We start from the raw sequence: 15050 nt of genomic DNA, 5'->3' as shown, positions 1-15050 counted from the left end.
GGGGGAGGGAGGAGAAGGGAGAGGGGAGAGGGAAGAGGGGAGAGGGGGAGGGAGGAGAAGGGAGAGGGGAGAGGGAAGAGGGGAGAGGGGGAGGGAGGAGGGGGGAGAGGGGAGAGGGGAGAGGGGAGAGGGAAGAGGGGAGAGGGAGAGGGGAGAGGGAAGAGGGGAGAGGGAGAGGGGAAAGGGAAGAGGGAAGAGGGGAGAGGGAGAGGGGAGAGGGAAGACGGGAGAGGGAGAGGGAGACCAAAAAGCCTGGATGAAGCTCCATCTCTATACCACTTTTGAGAGAGTGCTCAGACAACAGGAAGCTGTATCCTCAGCATCCCTTTGAATACCTCTGAGGAGTCTCTTCAAATCCACACTCTCAGAACACTCCACAGCAGGGAAGTTGCATCACAGACACCATGGAAATTCTGGAATCCTTGATCTGTGAGCAGAGAGTGTCTGCCAACTGGGTCAGATGGACACAGCAGATGACTGTGGAGACCCTGAAGCTCAGGTCACACATACTGAGGTTGTGCAGGCTGTGAGGGTCTGTTCCACAAGACCTTCCTTGAAGAATGTCCTACTGAATATAACCTGAGTGATACCTGGAGATGGTCTTCATTACTCATATGGTGGAGTGCAGGAAAAGGTCAGCATCAGAAGGCCTCAGGCAACACGACTAAGGGCTGAAGCATCTGACTGCCAGAACACAAGACATCAACAGCTCACCACTGGTGCTTATCAGAAAGTGATAAATATTGTCCCTTGTATTTTTCATAGTCTTGCAATTAAACAATTAAGGATATTCTTACATTCAATTCAATCTACTTGAGAATACAATGTCCTCTAAGCCCTCCTGACAAGAGGTGCTGGGCTCCAATGGCCCTCTGACGGGTATGTGGAAAGAATTCACTCACACAATGGGACTCAGGTCCCAGGACGTCATCAGAAACATCGGCTCCCCAAGGTCTTGTATGTGACCCAACAGTTGGAGACCACTTGTGGCTGTCCCCCACACTCTCCCTCCACACACCACAGGACAGATCACTGCTACATCCTCACTGACAGCAACTGGTTCAAATTCTGTCTACTGCTCATGAGCTTGGGAAGCCCAGGTGTAGTTAGGTTTTTCTAGACTTAATAATCATGTAAACTTGAAAGGCTACATTCTTTAAGACAATCTTTACATGAAAATGAGAAACATCTGGTTCACGGGACAAAGTGTAAAAAGAATCAAAGGAAAAGCTTCTTGAATCTCTGGCCCACAGTTGCCAGTCACATACGAATGGCTGATGTATCTTAGATCAGGCTGCTGTGCTGCTGATTCCAGTCAAGCTCTGCCAGTGTGGCCAAATGCTCAGCTGTGAACATCAGGGCTGGGCTTAAGTTTGAACTTCGATTTCTCCAAGTATGAATTGGAGCTTGGGGGATGAACCTTAGCAGGTCTTTCTAGATCCAGCTTTTATAAACCATTGTGTAAAAACCAGAAATTCTCACTTATACACTATATCATATTGTAGAAGCTCAACTGCCTGTGCTTTATAAACTAAGTAGATGTTGAACTGGGCTAAGGGACAAAGAACTACAGGACATCCCCAGTAAGACTTTGACGCAGGGCTGTATCAACTAAGGCTTGCTGCTCTTGCAGAGCTGAAGGAAGGATGAAATCAGAGAGTAAGTAGGAACTCTAGATTTTCAGCATGCTCTCGTATCCGGGATGTCTACAAACTGTGATACTTCAATTGTCCCAACATCATCATATCTTTATCTGTCACTCCAGGATCTTCCCCAGCATATTCGAGAGTCCTTGATTTGATTCCAGAATTGACAATGTAGAGATAGTAGGAATTGAACATCTTTCATGAGGGGCACTGTGGGTGAGATGGTACACAAGAGGCTGTCAGAGCCAGTAAAGGAAGAGAGTTGTAATAAAGAAAATGAACTTTATTCCCAAGAGAGAAATACAGAAAGATCTTTAGAAACCTGTGGAGAAAGTGAAAGAGTAGGAACTCTGGGAAAGAGCAGGAGAAAAGCAGCATCGTGTGTTCTGTCTCCATAGTTCCCCAGCAGAGCGAAGAGGAATGAAGCTTCTTCCAAAAGTATTTGGTGCCTTGGAGTAAGCCCTCAACACTAGACTACCCCAAAAGATTCTTCCCCACCTCAGGGGAAAAAAACAAAACTCAAAGAGATGTCCACCACATGAAATGAGGACAACATTCATCCTCTAAAAGAACATAACTCAGCTTCCAAACTCAAAGACACTGAAGTAGGTAAAATGCCAGGTCAAGATTTGAAAAGTTTTCTGGTAAAAGTGCTCAGTGATCTGGAAGAGGATACGAACAAGCAGGTAAACTTAACTCGAGCCATAGAGAGAAAAGTTGAAAACAGGAGAAAATCAGAAAAATGGATGGATGAAAAAGTCAACCCTCTGACCACAAGCATCTTAGGAGAGGAGAGGGTTTATTTCAGCTTATAGGTTACAGTCCGTCCTTGAAAGAAATCATGGCAAGAACCCGAGCAGGAACTTAAGTAGAAATTACTTTCTTATACAGCCCAGAGTCACCTGTCCAAGGAATGGGTCTGCCCACAGTGAGCTGGTCCCTCCCACAACCATTAACCACCGAGACGATCCCCATCCCACCTGAAGTAGACATGCTAATGGATCAGTCTGTTCTGGACAATTCCTCATTAGAAGCTCTTCTCTCAGATGATTCTAGGTTGTATCAGGTTGGCAGTTAATGCTAAGATGCTAAGTAGGATGGCATATGAGGGCTCCCTTTCCTCCAAATCATCAAAAAATCCATTCCCACTCAGGTGAGCTAAAATCTCACTGCAGTTTCCATTTGTATATGCTTAGTGAATAAAGAAATGAGCTCCCCCATCCCCCAAAAAGTCTTTGACCACTTATATTTCCTCTTTGATAGCATCTATCCCAGTTTTCACACTCTGTGGACTACTTGTTTTAACTCTTCTGAGTTCTCTTTGGATATCAATTGTGAGATGGATAGAGGGTAAATTCCACCTCATTCTATGGATGCCTCTTCTCTCTGTGGTTTGCTTGCTGTGCAGGACCTTTAAAATGACATCATTCCAGCTATCAAGTCCTGCCTGTTTCTTGCCTCGTACTTTTGCTGCAGTCCTATCCAGGAAATCTTTGTGCATTTCCTGAAACATCTCTCTTGTGTTTTACTCTAATAGTAAAAATAAGTTTCAAATCTATTTTATTCATTTCTTTTTCTCTTATTTATCTTGTAAAATTGAGAATTTGCTCCATTGGTAATATTTGAGTCTTCCTACTTTTCCTTGATACATCTGCTTTTCTAGTGGAATTTATTCATATTTCCTATTAAGGATGTTTAGCAGTTTCTCTCTAGTATGGGATTTCTCTCTTAGTATGGCAGTTTTCTCTTCTTAGTATGGGATTCTTTCTACCTTTTTCTGTAACTGTGATCTATTAGCCATGAGAGCCCTTAGTTTAGCCTTGTCATGAAAGGTTCTTTCTTCTCCTTTTGCTGTGAAGGAAAGTTTTGCTGGGTATAATAGCTTGGTAGTTATTTTCTTTCAGTGTCTGAAAAATATCATTCCATGCCCTCTTGGTATTCAGAGTTGCCTCTGAGAAAATATTAATCCAATAAGTTTGTCTTTATATGTTACTTGGCAATTCTGTTGTATACATTGTAAAATTCTCTTTTTGTTCAGTACTTTTAATGATTTAACCATAATATGTTGACAAAGTACTTTCATGGTCATGTCTATTTGGGGTTTTAAATGTTTCCTGTATTTAGATGTTATGTTATCACCAATAGTTGGGAATTTGTATGCTGTTGCTTTATTAAATAGGTTTTCTATGCCCTTAGCTTATAGTTCTTCCAACAAGCTAGATATTTGATCTTTGAAGGGTACCCTAAAATCTCTCATATGGTCTCCTCACTCTTTCTTATTTTGCTTTATTTCTGTTATTAACTTTAAAAAAAAAATCTTGTTTTCAAGCTCTGCTATTTTTTTTTCTATCTGATCTAGTGTGTTACTGAAGCCACCAACTGATTTTTCTAATTTTTGAGCTCCTCATCCCTGAACTTTCTGTTGAAGTCTCTTTTCAACTCCTCTGTCTTGACTATGCATGTGGTCACTTGTCTTGTTCAGATCCCACAGTGTCTTAGGTCACAGTCCTGTGTGTACGTGTTGTCTTTCAACACGCTGAGAGCACTTAAATTCTCTGCTCCACATTTCATCATCTTTGATATCTTTGGAATCAGTTACTAAAGGGTTATGAACTTTATTTGTCATTGGTATTATTTCTAGGTTAAGAGCCATTCAACTGTTGGGATGGACATCATTTAAGTTTCTATGTGATGGTGATGCTGTCTTAATGACTTCATTTTAATGATGTGTCTAAAGGACTCTGTCCTGAGCTTCATCCAACAGGATTTCTTGTTCATGTCATACTCTCCAAGGCTACCCTTCCACGTTTTTTCCTCATACACCCTGACCTGACAGCTGACTTAAAATTAAAAAGCAGCGTGGCAGTTTTACTTTGCCTGTGACCAGGTGGGCCAGATATAACGTTCTATAGGTTTCAAGAAATACACCCCATTGGTAAAGTGATCCCATAAAGTGTCAAGGGATGGAAACAACTAAATGACCAGGGACCCAGAAAATAAGTCTGACAAAGTAGATACAAAACTAGTCAGAAGAGAAAAACAAAGCCACTAAGGGAGTAACTAACAAAGAAGTAATTTTATTATTTTTAACCACAGATATCTCCCCAGCTGACCCTCTGTGCACTCATGATGGCTCCTCACAGCTGACCTTTGTGTCTATTTCTGTATTTTATTACTAACTAGAATAATGAGGCACACCTGAAAGTAAGCACCCTAAATGTGTCAGTTACAGAACACAGTAAAACAAACAAAAACTGTCGCTTGAGAAAATTGAAACTATCTTCCATGATCTGCATAAGTTTCATTAAACTTTATTATAAAAACAAGGAAATATGTACAGATATGAACTAGTACTCTCGTATGAACTGTGTGGAAAGTCATGGATTTGATGATACCCTGTGTCTGTTAGGCACTGTCACCTGCCCCTGATTTTGGCATATGACAAATCCCATGTCCCTTGACAACGACTGCTCTGAGCCATAGCTCTCTTCCCGGAGTTCACTTCTCCCTCAATGTCTAGGAAGCAGCAACTACTGTTTTTGGTAATAGTAATATTAATTTCCAGTCATGCAGAGACAAGGGGAAACACATCACATAAAAATCATACAACTCTATCTGGAGCATTATACTTTTTGGCTTTTCAAAGTGTTCTTGTGGTACTTGATCTTTGTCTGACCCTCATATCTAACTGCTCCCCAACTAGGCTTAGTCTCCTCCTAAAAGAGTCTTCTGTAGGCACCCACTGTATGTGACTGCATGTGACTCTATGGGGACTGTGTGTGATTCTGTATGACTGTGTGTGATTCTATGTGGCCGACTGTATGTGATTGTATGTGTCTTGGCTTCTGGTCTCCCAGGTCACTGGTCAGATTATTCATTCCCCCATAATATGTCTGTATTAAAGTTAGTTTGTTTGTTTTGTTTTGTTTTGTTTTTTAAGATTTTTCATGAGCTGGAGAGATGGCTTAGTGGTTAAGAGAATTGACTGCTCTTCCAGAAGTACTGAGTTCAATTCCCAGCAACCAAATTGTGTCTCACAACCATCTGTAGTGGGATCTGATGCCCTCTTCTCTTGAGGACAGCTACAGTATACGCATATGCACAAAATAAATAATTCCTTAAAAAAGATTTTTCATTTTTTTTTATTTTATGTTTGTGGGTGTTTTTCCTACATGTATGTCTGTGCACCACGTGTGTGTCTTGGTACCCACAGAGGTCAGAAGAGGACATTAGATCACTTGGAATTGGAATTACAGGCAATTGTGAGCTGCCATGGGGGTGAGTGCTAGGAACTGAACCCAGAGTCTTAGGAAGAACGGCAAGTGCTCTTAATTGCTGAGTCATCTCTTCATCCTGTATCCTGACGTCTGGGTTCTAGAGCACCCATTCTTATCCTGCTGCCTCCAATACAAAGTGCGGCTGAGATAACCTCACTGCATAAGAGCAGCGAGACCCATGTTGCTCTCATTAAAACAAAAGGGCTAGAACTCAGTAGAATTCTGTCACCAATAAAAATATTCTATTTGACATCTCCAGTGATGTAGATTTCGGATTAGGGGCTGAGGTGAGAGCTGTCTCCTCCACTAGACCTGCTGAGACTAACAGGAGAGATGAATTGTTCTTGGCTCTTTCTGGAGAGGTGGTCTGGGGCTGTGTCTGGCTACTCTTTGTGGAGGGAGGCTGTGTTGGGCAGACAAGGTGTACTCAGAGCATGAGGGAAGCCCTTGTGAATACTTCAGACACAAATGGAGACTTTTAGACACCAGACTGGTCCAGGCCTGATTCATTTTGCCCCTAGCCCTGAATTCCACCACAGTCCTGTCTATTTTTGGTCACAGAGATGGAATGTTCAGGGCACAGTGAGGTGGTGAGAAGGTGGCCATACAAAGCTGAATAGTTTTCAGCCTTCAAAAAGAGGGCTTTGTTGGCATGATTTGTTGTGACCAATCAGGGTTCCCCACAGCCCACCTCTGGGTTGAGGTGGAATCTCACTTTGACCAGGCTCTTTCCTGGGGAGGATGATGAAACAATTTCAGACACTTTCAAATATGCTTACAGGAAACTCTTAGATCAGATGGAAAGGTAAAAACCAACCACAGGCCAGGGAGACAGCTCACGGGGTAAAGTGAGCAGAGGGCTCTTTGGTCAGCTAGCCTATCTGACACTGTGAATATAGGATCGATAAGATATCCTGTCCTGAAATATAAACTACAGAAGCAATTGAGAAAGACAGGGCAACATCAGTCTCTGGCTTCCACATGCACTTGCATGGGTGAGCCATCCACATACATGCAAAACATACATGGGTACATACATGTATAACACACACAGAATAATGAAGTAATACACTTCATCTCTCCAACACGTTGCCCACAGTGAAGGGACTGGAAAACTCACAATCCAATTCAAAGGCCAACATAGAACTTCACAATGCAAGGATTCCTACTGGGTTCAAACATCCAACCTACAGAACCCCCACTAAAAGGGGGACACATGGCTTGGCTACAAGGTAATTCATAGTAACAGGATGTCAGATGACAAGAAAACACACAGGCTCAACTAACCTGGGCCCATAGGGGCTTGCAGAGACTGAACTATCCACCAGGGCGCCTCCATGGGACTGGGGTAGGCTCTCCACACATATGCTACAGTTGTGTAGCTTGATCTTAAGGGACTACTCCACATGGGAGACAGGTTTTACCCATCACACATACACATGTGTATGCACCCACATACTTTTAGACACACAGTATCTTAGAACTAACATCTTGGAGCTAATTAGATTGTTCTAACCTTCCACGCCTCTTGTAAGGAGATGGAAGTTCACAAAAAGTAGCAGGGAGAGGAGATAAAAACAGAGACCAGGATGATATACAAGCTTGAGATACAGCCCAGTCATTCCAAGTAAGCCTGGTGTCGTCTCCAGGGATGGAACTGACTGCAGCCTGAGTGCTTGAGGTCGGTCTAGGTGGACAACACTCAGTTATGGAAGGGCTCAGACAGTTGAGCGAGCTGAAGGTACTGGGTGGGAGACGGTGGGAGTGCAAGTGGGAGGAATGACACAAGTCATTCAGAGACCATTGGCTCATTCCTGAAGCAAAATATTCCCCAGACTCTTTATCTAAGAGAAAGCCTAACCATCAAGGGAGCCTCAGCCCTTCGTGCACGCTGGGCATCTCCAGAAGCTGGAGACCAAGTGAGGGTCTGAGAGGAACAACTTGATCCAACAGTCCATCACTTCAACCTTTGCGCTTTTTACATGATAGCCAAACCCAGAGAGGGCCCTGATGACAAGCACAGGCCACAGCCACATCTTTAGCCGGAAGTGCCTGGCTACGCCAGTATAGGTCTGACGTACTAAAAGTGCTTAAAAGCCTCAGTCCCTGGACTGTGCTGCCTGTGGCAGCCTTGACTCCTAGGAAAGAGCCCAGAGAGCATTAGCAACAGGCACCAACTGCCACATCAGCGAAGCTGGCTGGGCTCAGCTGGACAAAGCCAGCTGGTACCAAGTCTCCAGTGCTCACTCAAGATAATGGCATCTACAGTGTGGTGGCATGAACCCAGAGGCCTGACAGTTCTCATGTGTACTGAACAGGATGGACTTTCTCAGTTACTTCTGTTGTTGATCAACATTAGTGCCAATCTCAAGTCTCCTAAGATGGATTCTAATATTATTCCTGCATCTCAAGAAACAGCCTGGCTACCAGCGCCAGCTTTAGCAAGCCTCTACTCTCTTTAGCATCACAAAAACTAGCATCAGCTTGTGCCCAAAGCTCTGGCCAAGTTCCTCCCAGCTTTCACATTCATCTGCCTCTGGACTTGCAACTCCCTAGAAGGCCAATCATCCATCTCACGGACTCCACATTCCTGCCTAAGGATGTACTCAGATATGTGCATTTTTGAAAATCCTGAGAAACCAAGCCAGCAAGATGGCTCAGCAAGTGGAAGCACTCGCCAGCAACAAGCTTCATGACTTTAGTGTCAACCAGCAGAGCCTACTCTGGTGGAAGAGAACTGACTCCTGAAAATTGCCCTCCGATTTCCACATATATGCAGTGGCTTCTGTGTGCACACACATACATAGAATGTAATGCTTTTTTAATTCCTAAGAAACTAACTAAAAAAAATTAGAATCAATGAATGAGTTCATCAAAGTTATAGAATACAAGATTAATATACAAAATAATGATATTCCTATATACTTTCTTAAAATGTTTACTTATTTATTTACTTTTAATTGTGTATCTGTATGTGCATGTGAGTGAAGTCCCTGTGACAGCCAGAAGAGGGCACCAGATCTGCTGGCGGTAGTCATAGGCAATTGTGAACCAGCCTACGTGGGCATTAGGAACCAAATTCTTGTCCTCTACAAGAACAGTACAGGGTCTTAACTGTCTAACTGCACAAATGTTGCACCCTGAAAATACAAGACATTGTTGAAAGAAATGAAAGATCTTCTCAATAAATGGCCGAGCATCCTATATTCATGGACTGGAAGGCTTACTGTTTAAAAACTACTCCCTGGGTTGACCTGTACCTCCAACTCAATCCTGATCTTAGCAGATTTTTTTGTGGATATTGACAAGCTACCAACTCTAAAATAATATGGAATTGCAAGAGAGCCAGAATCTACTCTGAAGCGAGCAAAGAAGACACATGAACACTCTGGTTTCAAATACACAGACAGCCAAGATGGTCTGTCTTTAAAAGACAGACAAATAGCACAGAATTGAGAATCTAGGCATATACTTGCTCATTTATAGTCAATTGATTTGGATGAGAGTGTTAAGATTATTAGATGCTTTTTCAAAAAGTCAAGCTGGGGCTAGAGATGTGGCTTACTGGTAGAGCATTTGCCTAGCATCCTCAAAGCCCTGTGTTCAGTCCTCGGCACTACAAAGCATGACAAAAACCCATAAATCCCTGGGTTCAATATCCCACATCACATAAACTAGACATTGTAGTGGTGCATGCCTCTTATCCTGGTCCTTTGAGATAGAGACAGGAAGATATGAAGTTCAAGGTCATCTCCAGCTACATGATAAATCTGAGGCCAGCCTAGGCTATTTAATTGAATAAAAGGGAGGGAAAGCAGGAGGGGAAAATCATTTTTAAAAGGTGGTCTTGGTTGCTATGGACTTCTCTGACACGAAAGCTTAGGAAATCAGCTACATACCTGGCCAGGTAATCCTCCCTGCTAAGCATGTACCACATACGAGAGTGAAGTACACCAGCCAGACAACCAGGACAAGGACCAGGATAAGGAGTACCTGCGGCCTCGCTCCAATCTGAACAAGGCTGGAGGCTGAGATCTCCAAGGTAATGTGTGCAGCTGTCACCGAGTCTCTGTGGGTAACTGCCTGGTTCTTCCTTTTCAGCACACAACTGCTAGTCTTGCAGACTCTGTGGTTCCAGGGCACGGTGGGCTCCAGCCATTTCATCTGAGCCTTCAGGATCTACCAGGGTATAACTACCAGGCAAACTGACCACAAAGGCTTTTCTACAGAAGGAATTGAAGTAGTAGCTGTAAGCTGTTCTGCTAAAGCCAGATTTGGCCCCAAGAAGAAGAGGCATTTCCTGAGTTTTCCCAAAAACTTTACAAGGAAAGAAATCAAGAAATCACACCCTTCTAACTGCACGAGTTTGCCTGGATGGACACAGCCTGGTACCTAAGGAAAAGGGTTTTAAAGCTGCAGATCTTTAAGGCTGACATATACCACTTCTGAGCTCCTCAAGCTGGTGAACGAGGTTGGACACACACACACACACAGGCCTCCCTGTTTCTTAGCCTCTAGCTGGCTGTATTATGGAAGATCTGTCCATCCCTTGTCAATTTCAGTGCAAAACAAACAAGACAGCAGATAATCTAGTTCAGGAAACAGGAAGTCCTTTCCCCCACAAGACTTGCAGAGGAAGGGGGATCCTAACCCGTGATCATTAAGAAAATGTAAAATGACATTTTAACACTGGATTTAAGAAGCAAATAAACCTAAGAGATGTAAATTCAAATAGCAAAACAGTCTGGTGCTACAAAGGCCAAATAAAGCAAGATGTCTACAACGCGGGACTTTAGCAGGGGGACAGAGTCCTCTTCCTGTTTCTGCCATAGGAGTTACGGGCATCAGTGTGAAAGATGCCAGCAGCCAAAACACCCAGGTGATGCTCAACGATGGGTGAACGTCCTCTCCCAATCTCTCCTCTGGGGCCTCTGTTTTTCTCTAGAACCCAGATGTAGTCATTTCCTTCATCCTACCAGAGAAAAATTCAAGGACGAAGCTCCCCTCTGTTCAAAAAGGCAGGTGCTTTGCCCCCAACCAGGAGAAGAACGCTGCTTTCCTACAGCAAACCCAAGTTTCTTATAGCTCATATCTCAAGCTCCAAAGGGCCAATTACCAAATGATTACAAAGTATCTTCTCACGGAAAGCAGTAATCTCCAGAGCAGCCTGCTAAGGGGTCCTCTTTAGGGAGCTGAGGGCTACTCGGAGCTAATAATCTCTGATGATTCACCTTGATCCCAGGAATGAAGTCAGCCTATCTGGTGCTAAGTTTGCCCAGCAACTAGCAACACTGCCCAGACAATGTCTGCATTTTCAAGTTTCAAGTGTGAAATGAATTAAGCACTACCCATCTTAGCCATTAGTGGGACTTTGCAAAAAGTAGATAGAAAAGTGGCTTGGAAGCAAGCAATGTCGAGCAACAGGAATAGAGCACATTAGACAGTGCAACAGGATGGAGATCAACTCCATTTGGGAGAAAGTTGGAAGAGAAATGTATCATAGATTGTGGAGTAGATGATAGTAGAAAAAAATCCTAGATCACTTTCTTGAGTGTAACAATAGCATCATAGTTATTTAACATTTCCAGGATTGAGCTGATCTATGTATAAAATCATATGATATCAAGATTTGCCTTTAAAAATACTTCACTGAGAAAAGAAAAAAGGGTCATAGTGTAAGTGGGGCAAATGTTGGGACTAAAGAGAAGAACATAACTATTCAGAATGATCCCAAGAGCATATTTAAACATCTTCAGCATAAAACAGCTTAAACAAACAATTTAGAAATATCTAGGACATTAGTCAGCTTTCTGACGGTCACATCCACAGCCCAGAAAATCTGTTTCCCTCACAAAGTACTTCCCAACTGGTCATCCAAAGGTCAGAGGGCTAGGAGAGAGCCCAGGAGAGGATCCCCGCTAGAAAGGAAACAAATCAGTGGAAGTGTCCTCAAAGACTCTTTAAGGAAGCTTCAGAATGTCAGGCTCCAGTGTGGGCTTCGTCCCTAAAACTGGATTTTATTCCCCGTATTACTAGTTGATGTGTAAGTGATTTTGCTTTTCTAACGCAAAGGTCATAGCGGAAAAGCAAATATAGACTAATGAGATCCAGCGTCCTTGGGAACAGCCTGGAAACCATCAGGAACCCCTTGGCTTCACAGCCATCCCAAGGAGAAGAGAGTAGGATCAGGAAAAGGCAGAGACTAAGAAGACGTTACAATTTCTCCAAGGTAAGGTCAGTCCAGTGAGTCAGACTTTTTTATGTGTGAAATGACCCAGGAATTGAATGCATCCTCCCTCTACCCAGCCACGGCCAACTAAGTACACAAGACACCTTTTGCTTTACTGATTCTCCCAAGATGACAAATGGGCTTTGGAGGCTACAGGCACTCACATCCAGTGGTGATGTAAGGGAGGGCTCCAGCCAAGAGTCATCAACACTAAACCAGGCTGGTTGAGCTTCAGCCCTTTGATGTAAGGAGGGAAAGTATTCATTGGGCTGATTTTAGCATCTCTTCAACCTTAAGGACTCCGGGGATAAAATTAATTCGGGCATGTTTCAGACATCGTGCACCTCCCGTCTGAACTGGGTGTTCTCTACCCACACTGGGTAACTCAGTGTCCTAGTCTACACAGGGGCACCCCTCTGTTGCACATTCTGTTTTGTTGTGATATTGGTTGGTTGGTGGTTAATTGGTTGGGAACACTTTCGGAATCTTTGGAGCAGTGGGCCAGCGAGTGATGGAGAGAAAGGAATGTCTTTTTACTTCCGACTACATTTCTATGGGGGACTGAATAGAGACCCGTTCAGCAGACCACTACACCCTATGACTTCAAAAGTTGAGGGGGAGGAGGAGATGACACCAGTAGGGAACAGAGTCGGGGCAGGACACAAGGACCAAAAGGCCCGCGCATTTGCAGTTAGTATTGAGGGCCTTGATTCTAAAGACACCGGACTCTACACACCACCTGAGGATTCACTAGTGCGGGTTCTTTCCTACTGCTCAGTCTCTCCTGGATAACGGTGGTAAGAGGTTCCCAGGGAGACTTGGGAATGAATACTTGGCGCCAGGACCTTTCTCCTACTCTGTTCACTGAGCTCTGGCTCTCGGTAGAGCCTTTCCAGCAAGCTGGGTAGAAAAATCCAGTTGCAAGCTATGCGCTCCCACAGCTGCTGGACACTCGACCCCACGATGCCCAAAGCCACAGTCCCAGCCTCGCTGAAGTGTCTTCCTTGCCCCCTCCCCGCCATAAACACTATATCTCAAAAGCCAGAACTCTTGGCTACCAGCCCAACTTTCCGAAGCCCCTTCCCCATTCTTCAAAGCTCGCAGCTTGCGCCCCAAGGCCCCACGCCTCTGTCTGGAAGCGCCTTGGTTGCCCAGAAGACAAGCACCCAGCTCCTGGGATCAATCGACCGACTCCCAGGACCCAGGCAAAGTGGGACTGGGCGGGGCTGCTGGCTTGGGGTTGGGGGTAGGGGGACCTGTCAGCCTGCACGTCCTCCTACATTCCTGGCCCGAGCTGGCCCAAGGGAGGAGGGAGAGGGGGACGGGATGGAGCCTGGGGATGCTCCCGCTAGCCCTCGGACCCTTTAGCGCGCTAAAGGGGAGAGGGGGTGACTGAGTTCTTACTTGGCAGCTGGGCTCCGTGTGGCCAGGCTGGGACTGGGCTCTCAGCGGTGGCCCCTCTCCGCGCCGATCGCCGAGGGCCCGTCCGCTGAGAAGCCAGGGTAAATGCTGGGAGGCGCGCGCTTCAGTTGGGGCAAGCTTTCCGCCCCGGACTTTTAAAGAGAAACTCGCGGCAAACCCCACCCCCGACCCCAGCTGCCCCGAAGGCGGCCTCCAGTTTAGCCCGGCCTCCACCCTTTGTTGAACTTCCTCGGTTTATCCCGGGATTGGGGGGCGGGGTGGGGTGGGGTGGGATGGATCAGCACGGGTTGGGGCTGGCTGCTCGGGAGACCGCGCCGTTCCAGACCTTGCACTCTTCACTAGAGGATTCTGCGCTCTCCACCTCCTGGTCCCGCGTTCCAGTTCTCTCAGGGTATGATTTACCAGGATTGAGGCGGGCGCTGAATTCAGCTTTTTTACCTGAACACTAAAAGTTGAAGTCCTCATTCATCTCTCTCAGGCTTCCGGTCCCTTCTCTGGTAGAGGGATTCCGAACAGCCAACCCACACTGTTCGCCTTTCAGTTCGAGCTTCACATCTGTGCATTGAGTCAGGACAGAAAAATTGAGACAAGGGCGGGAAAAGAAGCCAGTCACTGGAATCTGACTGGAGTTTAAAACTTTTATCACTTCCGATAACACTGAAAATAGCCTGGTGCTGGTCTTCCTAAAGACTCTTCAAGCAAGAAGTTAAAAATAAACTAAAGATAAATCAAGCTGGTTTAGAGCTCTGTATCTAAATGCCCCTCACAAAACCACCTGGAAATTCTGCTTACAAACGAAATTCTTTCAAGATAAGGACTGCAGGAAAACCAGCTCATATCGTTTTAATCTGTCAACTTTACTTAAATGCTAAATTTCGCTTAATTTTTAAGCTTTATAAATGACATCCTTTGAGCAACGCAGTTCAGTAAGCCAAGGGATCATCATCACAGGGAGAAAGTGCCTGAAGGTGCATATCTTCTCAACACTCTTCATCTAAATTGTGCGTGCCTGCGTGTGTGCGTGCATGCGCGCGCGTGCGCGTGCACACTTGCTTGTTGTGAAGGCCAGAGGTCGACATCTGGAGTATTTAGTAAGGCTCCACACTCTTTTCATTTAAATAAAAATTGTAAAATTCTTTGAGTTCATGCCTACATAACAATATATTTCACTCTCTGTCCTTCTCTCTAACTTCTCGAGATCCACTCCCCACCTCCCAGCTTCCTTTTCTCTTTGAAAATACAAATAAAAATAAAAACTCAATGAGTTCAATTTGTGCTGCCCATATGTGCATGGGTATGTGGGGGCCGTCCGCTGGAGCACAGCTGACCTAAAATAAGCCTTAACAAACATTGACTCTCCCTCCCAAGGAAGACATGAATTCTCTAATAGGTCCTCAGCTAGGCTTGGAGGCTGGATAACCCTTCCCTGCTCTGAGCTGGAAGGTTGATTGCCTTGGTCTTAGGCAGATCTCATGC

At 44.8% G+C, this 15050-nt stretch overlaps 1 protein-coding gene across 1 annotated transcript in view; it reads right to left on the bottom strand.

The window, feature by feature from the left end:
* The window catches only part of Loxl2 (lysyl oxidase like 2), an 84803-nt gene extending 71135 nt beyond the window's left edge, over positions 1-13668 (bottom strand). The window contains exon 1 of the mRNA XM_028758730.1: positions 13557-13668. The gene's annotated coding sequence lies outside the window, so the exon portion shown is untranslated. The remainder of the gene's footprint in view (positions 1-13556) is intronic.
* Between the last annotated feature and the right edge of the window lie 1382 nt (positions 13669-15050).

Source organism: Grammomys surdaster, unplaced genomic scaffold (assembly GCF_004785775.1).
Source record: "Grammomys surdaster isolate TR1022 unplaced genomic scaffold, NIH_TR_1.0 126219, whole genome shotgun sequence".
NCBI classification, from domain to species: domain Eukaryota; kingdom Metazoa; phylum Chordata; class Mammalia; order Rodentia; family Muridae; genus Grammomys; species Grammomys surdaster.
Note: the sequence above shows the minus strand (reverse complement) of the source record. Positions and strands in the feature narration are given on the sequence as shown.